Consider the following 5,832-nt stretch of genomic DNA (forward strand, 5'->3'; position numbering starts at 1 on the left):
CTATTTCCATGAATGAGATCTTCAGTCAGATATAAACTCCTTCATTTTTTTCATATTTTTTCATTTTTTCAGATCTCACATTTTTCTTAAGTCTCAGAAATTTTGTCCTGTTACTACTATCTTTTTGTAGATATCCATCCTATCTTCTGTGTTTTTTTTTTTTTTTTTCTGTTCAGAAAGCATTTTATTGTTGCCTAAGTTTAGGAATTTTCACTGACAGAAAATCAACACTTTCAGAAAACCTCCCACATTGCCCTGTTCAGCTTCTGGATCTTGGTTTTTCACAGACATTTCAGTGTATCTCTCTCCAGTAGGGACAATCATTCCATACATGATTGACAGATAGTCTTAACTTCCAATTTCAAGACTTGGCCTTTACTTAGGAAGCTCTTCAGGACTGTTTTTAATTAAGTAAGAGTGGCTTCATCTAAAGGAGATGTGGTGGTCACTGTGCACGGTACTTCTCCCCAAGTGGATGCTCATCATGTTCGTCCAGGCGACCATTCTCAGCAAGCACATTGATCAGGTTGGATATGAGAGGAGAGAACCTCTCTTTTGTGCTCATGTCATTTAGGCTTTTCATTTTCACGGAACCCTTTATATAGGGATTCATAATGGAAGCAGCCATTTTGGGTTCCTTCAAGATTTGTGCTACTCTCAACAATTCTTTCTCTACTTGTTCCAGTTTACCTGGTTTAGATGCAGCAGAATAAAGAGCAGTGGCATAGTGACCTTCAATATCATATACCTGAACAGGTGGCCACATGAGCTTGGGAAATGGCCTGACCACAGTTGTACTAAAGCATCGCACCTGCTGGCACAAGCCAGACTCTGCTGGGACAGCCATCTTCTGGGGGGATGGTTAAGTCAAACCTGAGTTAGAGGGAGAGATGCAAGGGCCCCTGTCCTACCTTCTTGATACTTTGCTTCAATATTTTTGGCTGGTTTGAGGAGACTATAGCATGACAAATCAAGTCTGAGTAACAGTCCTCAAAAGCTCTGGGCCTAAATGGTTTTATGGGCCAGGCTCTTTCCAATTTTCAAATAATAGCTGTATAGTAGCCACGCCATGTGAACATATTATTCTGTATTAACTTCAAGCTGGGGCTGGGGCTCCCAAGTGTGGCTGGTTCTCAAACAAGCAGTAGGGAACTTACTAGAAATACAAACCCTTCACCCCACCCCATACCCACAGAATCAAAAATTCTGGGGCCAAGGCTAAGCACTATGTATTATAACAAGCTCTCCTGGTTAAATGAAGACTGAGGACCCCTGGGGAAAAGGGACCATCTCTACTCCCTGGATTTCTCATCAATCCTTACCTGGGTATGACTGATTCTAATTCTTCCCCATAAAGCTGTGTGTCCAGTACTTCGTGTTTACATTGAGTACCTTATTCTTCATCAAAAAGAATGTTCAGTCCCTTTATTTGCAATTTCTTAGGTTCATAATTTAATAGCAGGAGACCCATGAAATGATTTATTTTATTTTTTAATTACCAAACTAATAGATCCTTGTTATCAAAAATGGAAGAGGCATACAAGCATATATAAGAAACTTATGATTACCCATAATTCTACCTCCCAAATATAATCTATGTCATCAGTTTGGTATGCACATTTCCAGACCATTTTCCTATGCACAGAGACATTTCTTTTGCTCACCAAAAAAATGAATCAACTTGTATAAACTGCACTATAGCTTGCCTTTTGTATTTCATAATATATCATGAACAATTTTTCTTGTTAATCAATAAACTTTTATTTGCTTTCTCAAAAAGAAAAAAAAAATTCTGGCTGGCATCATTCACGTTTAAATGGATGTCATTCCACATGGGTCTGCCTTAGTCATCTAGAAGCACATGGATCTATTCCCTACAGATGCTCCTTTGTTTATCAGAACTCTATAACCATAATCTCTTGCAAATAATATGGAAGTTATACCAAATCCATTAGTATGTTTAGCCACTGGACAAGGAAGGTAACTTAACCAAGGCAGCAGGAAACTAGCAGCAAGCATTTATTTCTGCCATACCTGAGCATAATACTTCCCTACTACTAAATTCATATAGGCTTGGAGGTTAAGTCAGAGCCTATTGGAGAACACCCAAACATCTGAGCCATTTCTCCACCTTACAGAAAAAGGTGAGAAGCCATCTCAATTTGGCCAACCATAGACTCAACTGTCTAAAACTCATAGTGTTTATTATTGATGCTCATCTGACTTTCAGCAGCCACAACAGAACTGACTCCTAGATTCTCCATATTCTATATTCCATATACTTAATTTCATTTTTCTTGGTCCTGCTTTTTAGTCAGAAAATCATTTAGCCTCTCCTTCAATGATATACCCCTTACTCTAATGCAGCATAGAAATAGATTTCAAGATAAAACCTCTTCTTTGTTCATGGATGACCAATAAATCTACACCTTATCCTCTAAAAAGGGGGCAAGGAATTTCTAAATTCTTTCACCAACTCAGAAACCACTTTTCTCAAGATTAGTGGAGATATGAGTTAGGTATTGCTGACTTCAGTCTTGTTCAAATGTCTCCATTTTGGTCCGAAATCCCTCATAACCTCAGCTACGATTTCTTTTTATATATTTGGCAATATCTTTTCTTAAATTTTATTTATTTTATTTTAAAAATTTTTTTAAATTTCTTTTCAGTGTAACAGTATTCATTGTTTTTGCACCACACCCCATGCTCTATGCAATCTGTGCCCTCTCCAATACCCACCACCTGTTTCCCCCAACCTCCCACCCCCCACCCATTCAAAACCCTCAAGTTGTTTTTCAGAGTCCATAGTCTCTCATGGATCACCTCCCCTTCCAATTTCCCCCAACTCCCTTCTCCTCTCCATCTCCCCTTGTCCTCCATGCTATTTGTTATGCTCCACAAATAAGTGAAACCATATGATAATTGATTCTCTCTGCTTGACTTGTTTCACTCAGCATAATCTCTTCCAGTCCCATCCATGCTGCTACAAAAGTTATTTTTTTAATTTCTTTTCAGTGTTCCAGAATTCATTGCTTTTGCACCACATCCAGTGCCCCATGCAATATGCGTCCTCAATAACACCCACCACCAGGCTCACCCAACCTCCCAATCCCCTCCTCTCCAAAACCTTCAGTTTCTTCCTCAGAATCCACAGTCCCTCATGGTTCATCTCCCCCTCCAATTTCCCCCAACTCACTTCACCTCTCCATCTTCCCATGTCCTCTGTGTTATTCCTTATGCTCCAAAAATAAGCAAAACCATATAATTGACTCTCTCTGCTTGATTTTTTTTACTCAGCATAATCTCTTCTAGTCCCATCCATGTTGATACAAAAGTTGGGTATTCATCCTTTTTGATGGAGGCATAATGTTTCATAGTATATATGGATCCTATCTTCTTTATCCATTCATCTGTTAAAGGGCATCTTGGTTCTTTCCAGAGTTTGGAGACTGTGGCCATTGCTGCTATGAACACTGGGGTACAGATGACCCTTCTTTTCACTACATCTGTATCTTTGGGGTAAATACCCAGTAATGCAATTGCAGGGTCATAGGGTAGCTCTGTATTTAATTCCCTAAGGAATCTCCACACTGTTTTCCAAAGTGGTTGCACCAACTTGCATTCCTTTCTTCAAAAATTTTTGGACTCAGTATTGTTCAACACTTTCAATTCTTTTTGCACATTTCAGTGGATTTTAAGAATAAAGTTAACTGAATATGTATTTCCTCTCCCAACTTCAATTCACAGACTTTATTCTATTTTAGTTTTGTTTTGTTTTGTGTTAGGTAATATATGCCAACAGGCCAACAAATGGAGAAACAAAATCAACTCCATGGTGTCTTGAGTTTATTTTCCTGGCAGTTACAGTTTCATGAGTTACAGATTGTTTTTTCTTTGCAATTATTTAAATAGTCATTGTATTAGGTAAACTCATTATATTTGGAGTAAAATTGGACTCTCACTTAATCTCTCCCATGTACTTCTTTTTTTTTTTTTAATTTGTTTTGCCTTTTTTTTTTTTTGGACTTTAATTTTTTTATTTTTTTATAAACATATATTTTTATCCCCAGGGGTACAGGTCTGTGAATCACCAGGTTTACACACTTCACAGCACTCACCAAATCACATACCCTCCCCAATGTCCATAATCCCACCCCCTTCTCCCAAACCCCCTCCCCCCGGCAACCCTCAGTTTGTTTTGTGAGATTAAGAGTCACTTATGGTTTGTCTCCCTCCCAATCCCATCTTGTTTCATTTATTCTTCTTCTACCCACTTAAGCCTCTATGTTGCATCACCACTTCCTCATACCAAACCCTCCTTTATTGATATGTCCCTGGCCTCCTTTGCTACTCTTAAAATGATCTGTGACCTAATTACTGATTATAAGGCTTTTAAGAAGTTTGCATGGTCCAGATGTTCTTCCTTCACCTATAAGGTGAAAGTGAGATGATGTTGCTTGTAGCCATAGCAACTGATAGATTCATTGCCATATGTAAATCCTTCCATTACAAAACTATCATGAGCCACCATGTTTGCATTGGACTTGTACTTGTGTCCTGACCACTGGTTTTGTGCAAACTATGAGCTAAAAGGTGTTCACAGTAACTTCACTATTATGTGGCCCCAATGTTGTGAATAGTTGTGTGTGTGTGTGTGTGTGTGATCTGCCTCAAGTCATCAGACTTGCCTGTATCGATATTTACATCTTGGAGCTATTAGTCATTGCATTCAGTGGACCACTGACTTTAATGTATTTTATCTTTCTGTTCATCTCTGATAGAATCATTCTGATTACTCTCCAGGATCACTCCTCCAGTGGGTCTTCCAAAGATCTGTCCACTCTTTTCAGCCCACACTACTGTGGTGGTACTGTTCTTTGGACCTTGCATCTTTATTTACATATGACCATTCAGCAGGGTCTCCATAAGTAAGAACCTCTCCATGAATTACACATTTTTCACTTCCCTTTAAAATAGAATCATCTACACATTCAGGAATAAAGACATGAAAGCAGTAAGAAAAATAAAAACCAAGCAAGTGAGTTCCAGAAACTTTTTTTTTTTTTTTTTTTTTTTTTTTTTTTTGTGGTGAGCAGCAAAGCAAAGTTTTACTGAACAATAGTCAAGTGATAGTACAAAGCTCCTGAAGAGGAACGGGACCTGAGATGGTTGCCTGTAGAACAACTTTTTAATTGAAACGTTATAATCATCAAAAGGATCATCATCATTGTTGACATCATCATCCAAAAATACTGAGGTGTATGATTTTTTATTAACCATAAGTCATATTTTCATATTTGGGATATCAAACATGTGGAATTATGCATCTAAATATAAACCATTCCAATATAATCACATTCATATATATTGTAATTTTCAGCTTCTTATCAACTACTTAGTATTCACTGAGTTCTAAGATCTGGCACCTCACATGTCCATTCTTTTAACATTACAGCAATGAAAATAGAGCATATTATTAACATATTCTTAGTATAAAACTGAACATTATAAAATTTAATGAACTTGCCACAGAAATTTTAAGTACTAGACCAAGAATCAGATCCTACCTCTAACTTCAAAATCTATGCATTTGCAACAGATTTTCTCTCTCAATATTAAGAACATACATATATTTTTTTCTTGTGCCTTCTTTTACATGTTCCCAATAAATAACTCTTTCCAACAAGAGGAAAAAATAATTTCCCATTGATCTGAATATACATACTCACTAGCATTTCCAGTCTTCTAAAACCACTGATTTAACAGAAGAACTTATTAAGACAGCTGAAAAGACTGATCCCAATTATCAAGGTATACGAGGATTAGTGTTAC

General features: G+C 37.4%; 1 pseudogene; it reads right to left on the reverse strand.

Annotated features, from left to right (window-relative positions):
- Window positions 1-233: 233 nt before the first annotated feature.
- LOC101677692 lies at window positions 234-847 on the reverse strand (annotated as a pseudogene).
- Between the last annotated feature and the right edge of the window lie 4,985 nt (window positions 848-5,832).

This window comes from Mustela putorius, unplaced genomic scaffold (assembly GCF_011764305.1).
Source record: "Mustela putorius furo isolate JIRA1106 unplaced genomic scaffold, ASM1176430v1.1 tig00003896_pilon_pilon_pilon, whole genome shotgun sequence".
Classification (NCBI taxonomy): Eukaryota; Metazoa; Chordata; class Mammalia; order Carnivora; family Mustelidae; genus Mustela; species Mustela putorius.